The 5,635-nt window shown below is 36.1% G+C and overlaps 1 pseudogene; it reads right to left on the bottom strand.

Moving 5' to 3' along the window:
* Positions 1–1,603: 1,603 nt before the first annotated feature.
* On the bottom strand, positions 1,604–2,275 carry LOC132563384 (uncharacterized; annotated as a pseudogene).
* Between the last annotated feature and the right edge of the window lie 3,360 nt (positions 2,276–5,635).

The raw sequence follows: 5,635 nt of genomic DNA, 5'->3' as shown, positions 1-5,635 counted from the left end.
CAGTTCGATAGCCTGGGTCAATATTGGTCTTTTCTACACACGATAAAAGGTCTTCAGAAACTAAAAAATAATCTAGTCTTGCCTGTTTTATTGGATTTGTTCTTCTCCATGTGTATCTTTTACTGTCTGGATGTTGTTCTCTATATATATCAATAAGCCCCAATTCATTTATTATTTCAATAACCTTTTCTCTTGCCTTAGGGTTATTAACTTGTCTATAATTATAACAATCTAACTCAGGGTTCAGAACCAAATTGATATCACCACAAATGATAAATGAATCATTACCGAAATCAAGGATACTATCTACAATTTGATCGTAAAAAGCAGGTGTATCCGAGTTTGGTCCATATATGGTAATAAGTGAAACTTTCTTATCTTCTATTATAATGTAAAGTGCTAAAAAATAACCATCTGTACTTTTCTTTTCTTTCATTACCTTTACTTCAAAATTATTATTGAGTAGGATTGCTACCCCCCTAGAATGGCAGTTGAAAGAGCTAAAATAACAGGAGTATCCCCATTCTGTTCTAATTATATTTTCTATGTCAACAGTAAAATGTGTATCCTGTATACAATAAATGTTAAAGTTCATACTTCTTAAATATGCAAAAACATCTTTACGTTTATTTTTATCCCCCAGGCCCTGACAGTTAGCGGTTAGTATTCGGACTCCATAGACCATAACATATTAGATAGGTTACATTGCATATTATTACCGACACTGCTATATTTACCTGTATGATATGTGTAATCTCCTGGCACAAGGAGAAGAAAAGAATAAAAGTGAAATAAAAAAACAAGTAAGTGAAGAAACAGAAAGTAGTAAAAAGACATGAGACGTGGTCAATGAGTAGCGACCACCATCCACGGATCCTCGTGTAGATTCTACCGGAAGTACACCCAGCACGCGTAAAAAAAAAAAAAAAAACGTAATCCAATTCATTTTCCGGACCTACTTGTAATAAATGACTGATAATAATGCATAAAGATAGACAAATTGCCATTGGATGATAAGTATATTTATCTAAGGGTAGTAAACTACCTGAAGTAAAATACCTATTCCATAATATGTATATTTTTATTAAAAAAAAAAAAAATAGCCGACGGAAGTGAGAGTCAGAAACTTTCAATCGTATGGGGGGAAAAGCCACAGGCACTTGTTTAAAAAACCCCAAGTTTTTACAGAACTAATGTCAGTAAGTAAGAGTATATATCATATTTTAGTATTCTGACGTTCATAAGACAAAAATATAGATAAAATATACAGTTGATCAGGGGGATTTGAGGTATAATATAATTTATAATGATAGTGATATAATAAGACTACTTCATATACGTGTATACAACCATACTGCAATAATGTAAAAGGTTACAAAAGTTTACATACTACAGCGTATAGACTTTGTTAAATAGTTGACTTACCTCTGATAAGAATAGGGTAATATCCAGAAAGAAAGAGAACACATCACACGGATATAATACATGTATCAAGCGCACATTCATTCACTCAAGGAGTAATCGCATAAATTTAAAGAAACACATATTTTCACTGATCGAAAAAGGCATCAAGCCACAGTCACAATCGACCTCATTAGTTGATTCACTTCCTTGAATAACCGAAATTGGCATCGTTCTCCAGATACTGTTTTGAGAGCTTGGTATCATGAAAAAGTCTTCGTTTTTTCCCATTCTTGAGCGCTGCAAAAAGTTTACCGTCTATACTGTAGGAATTCTGTACACAGTCCAGTCGAAAGGCTTCCGACAGTCTCTGTTGGTTGGCCTTCGTCAAGTCCTCCGAAACTGTGAGACCTGATCCTTTCAGTATCCTCCGAGCCCTGATGATGTCGTGTTTTTTCCGTCGGTGTGTGAACTTGACAATAACAGTTCTTTTCCTGGTGTTGTCGAATCTTCCCAATCGGTGGGCGATGTCGATGTCCTCCGGGCGTAGGGGAACTTTCAACTGTGTGTTAGAAAAGTCAACCACTTTCTTAACATATTCTTCCACTGATTCCTTCACTGACGGGTCAGGCAGACTGGTTATCCTTACAGAATTCTTCCGACCATGCTGCTCAAGGTCATTGAGCTGGTTCTCAAAGTCGCTTATCAAAGCTTCCGAGTCCGTCTCTCTTTATTCTAACACACTGACCTTCTCCGTCAATACCTCATTCTCAGACTCTAAAGTGCTTATCCTCCACTTTAGGGAATTCACAAGCTCTTCATTTTCTTTGCAAATCTCGAGCTGCAATTCTTCTTTCAACTTCCCGATGACCATATTCCCAGTTTGGTTATAGATGCTGTTATGTGTTAAGGCCCCAGTTAGGTTATGGATGCTGTTATGTGTTAAGTCCCCAGTTTGGTTATAGATGAGGTTAAGTGTTTAGTCCCCAGTTTGGTTATAGATGATGTTATGTGTTAAGTCCCCAGTTAGGTTATAGATGATGTTATGTGTTAAGTCCCCAGTTAGGTTATAGATGATGTTATGTGTTGTCCCCAGTTAGGTTATAGATGATGTTATGTGTTAAGTCCCCAGTTAGGTTATAGATGATGTTATGTGTTAAGTCCCCAGTTAGGTTATAGATGATGTTATGTGTTAAGTCCCCAGTTAGGTTATAGATGATGTTATGTGTTAAGTCCCCAGTTTGGTTATAGATGATGTTATGTGTTAAGTCCCCAGTTTGGTTATAGATGCAGTTATGTGTTAAGTCCCCAGTTTGGTTATAGATGATGTTATGTGTTAAGTCCCCAGTTTGGTTATAGATGATGTTATGTGTTAAGTCCCCAGTTTGGTTATAGATGATGTTATGTGTTAAGTCCCCAGTTATAGATGTTATAGATGAGGTTATGTGTTTTATAGATGATGTTATGTGTTAAGTCCCCAGTTAGGTTATAGATGATGTTATGTGTTAAGTCCCCAGTTAGGTTATAGATGATGTTATGTGTTAAGTCCCCAGTTAGGTTATAGATGATGTTATGTGTTAAGTCCCCAGTTAGGTTATAGATGATGTTATGTGTTAAGTCCCCAGTTTGGTTATAGATGATGTTATGTGTTAAGTCCCCAGTTTGGTTATAGATGATGTTATGTGTTAAGTCCCCAGTTTGGTTATAGATGATGTTATGTGTTAAGTCCCCAGTTAGGTTATAGATGATGTTATGTGTTAAGTCCCCAGTTTGGTTATAGATGATGTTATGTGTTAAGTCCCCAGTTAGGTTATAGATGATATATGTGTTAAGTCCCCAGTTAGGTTATAGATGATGTTATGTGTTAAGTCCCCAGTTAGGTTATAGATGATGTTATGTGTTAAGCCCCCAGTTAGGTTATAGATGATGTTATGTGTTAAGCCCCCAGTTAGGTTATAGATGATGTTATGTGTTAAGTCCCCAGCTTGGTTATAGATGATGTTATGTGTTTAGTCCCCAGTTAGGTTATACAGTCCCCAGTTAGGTTATAGATGATGTTATGTGTTAAGTCCCCAGTTTGGTTATAGATGATGTTATGTGTTAAGTCCCCAGTTTGGTTATAGATGATGTTATGTGTTAAGTCCCCAGTTTGGTTATAGATGATGTTATGTGTTAAGTCCCCAGTTAGGTTATAGATGATGTTATGTGTTAAGTCCCCAGTTAGGTTATAGATGATGTTATGTGTTAAGTCCCCAGTTTGGTTATAGATGATGTTATGTGTGTAGTCCCCAGTTTGGTTATAGATGATGTTATGTGTTAAGTCCCCAGTTTGGTTATAGATGATGTTATGTGTTAAGTCCCCAGTTAGGTTATAGATGATGTTATGTGTTAAGTCCCCAGTTAGGTTATAGATGATGTTATGTGTTAAGTCCCCAGTTAGGTTATAGATGATGTTATGTGTTAAGTCCCCAGTTAGGTTATAGATGATGTTATGTGTTAAGTCCCCAGTTTGGTTATAGATGATGTTATGTGTTTAGTCCCCAGTTTGGTTATAGATGATGTTATGTGTTAAGTCCCCAGTTAGGTTATAGATGATGTTATGTGTTAAGTCCCCAGTTAGGTTATAGATGATGTTATGTGTTAAGTCCCCAGTTTGGTTATAGATGATGTTATGTGTTAAGTCCCCAGTTTGTTTATAGATGATGTTATGTGTTAAGTCCCCAGTTAGGTTATAGATGATGTTATGTGTTAAGTCCCCAGTTTGGTTATAGATGATGTTATGTGTTAAGTCCCCAGTTAGGTTATAGATGATGTTATGTGTTAAGTCCCCAGTTAGGTTATAGATATTGTTATGTGTTAAGTCCCCAGTTTGGTTATAGATGATGTTATGTGTTAAGTCCCCAGTTTGGTTATAGATGATGTTATGTGTTAAGTCCCCAGTTTGGTTATAGATGATGTTATGTGTGTAGTCCCCAGTTTGGTTATAGATGATGTTATGTGTTAAGTCCCCAGTTAGGTATGCATTTAGGTTATAGATGATGTTATGTGTTAAGTCCCCAGTTAGGTTATAGATGATGTTATGTGTTAAGTCCCCAGTTAGGTTATAGATGATGTTATGTGTTAAGTCCCCAGTTTGGTTATAGATGATGTTATGTGTTAAGTCCCCAGTTTGGTTATAGATGATGTTATGTGTTAAGTTATAGATGATGTTATTGTTAGGTTATAGATGATGTGTTATGTTGGTTATAGATGATGTTATGTGTTAAGTCCTCATTTAGGTTATAGATGATGTTATGTGTTAAGTCCCCAGTTAGGTTATAGATGATGTTATGAGTTAAGTCCCCAGTTTTGTTCTAGATGATGTGATGTGTTAAGTCCCCAGTTAGGTTATAGATGATGTTATGTGTTAAGTCCCCAGTTAGGTTATAGATGATGTTATGTGTTAAGTCCCCAGTTTGGTTATAGATGATGTTATGTGTTAAGTCCCCAGTTAGGTTATAGATGATGTTAAGTGTTTAGTCCCCAGTTAGGTTATAGATGATGTTATGTGTTAAGTCCCCAGTTTGGTTATAGATAATGTTAAGTGTTAAGTCCCCAGTTTGGTTATAGATGAGGTTAAGTGTTTAGTCCCCAGTTTGGTTATAGATGATGTTATGTGTTAAGTCCCCAGTTAGGTTATAGATGATGTTATGTGTTAAGTCCCCAGTTTGGTTATAGATGATGTTATGTGTTAAGTCCCCAGTTTGGTTATAGATGATGTTATGTGTTAAGTCCCCAGTTAGGTTATAGATGATGTTATGTGTTAAGTCCCCAGTTAGGTTATAGATGATGTTATGTGTTAAGTCCCCAGTTAGGTTATAGATGATGTTATGTGTTAAGTCCCCAGTTAGGTTATAGATGATGTTATGTGTTAAGTCCCCAGTTATATGATGGTTATGATGTTATGTGTTAAGTCCCCAGTTTGGTTATAGATGATGTTATGTGTTAAGTCCCCAGTTTGGTTATAGATGATGTTATGTGTTAAGTCCCCAGTTAGGTTATAGATGATGTTATGTGTTAAGTCCCCAGTTAGGTTATAGATTATGTTATGTGTTAAGTCCCCAGTTTGGTTATAGATGATGTTATGTGTTAAGTCCCCAGTTAGGTTATAGATGATGTTATGTGTTAAGTCCCCAGTTTGGTTATAGATGAGGTTAAGTGATTAGTCCCCAGTGTGGTTATAGATGATGTTATG

The sequence above is a fragment of the Ylistrum balloti genome, unplaced genomic scaffold (genome assembly GCF_031769215.1).
Source record: "Ylistrum balloti isolate Yb309-2 unplaced genomic scaffold, AGI_CSIRO_Ybal_v1 Utg371706, whole genome shotgun sequence".
NCBI lineage: Eukaryota > Metazoa > Mollusca > Bivalvia > Pectinida > Pectinidae > Ylistrum > Ylistrum balloti.
The sequence above is the reverse complement of the archived record's forward strand: the minus strand, read 5'-3'. Positions and strand labels throughout refer to the sequence as shown.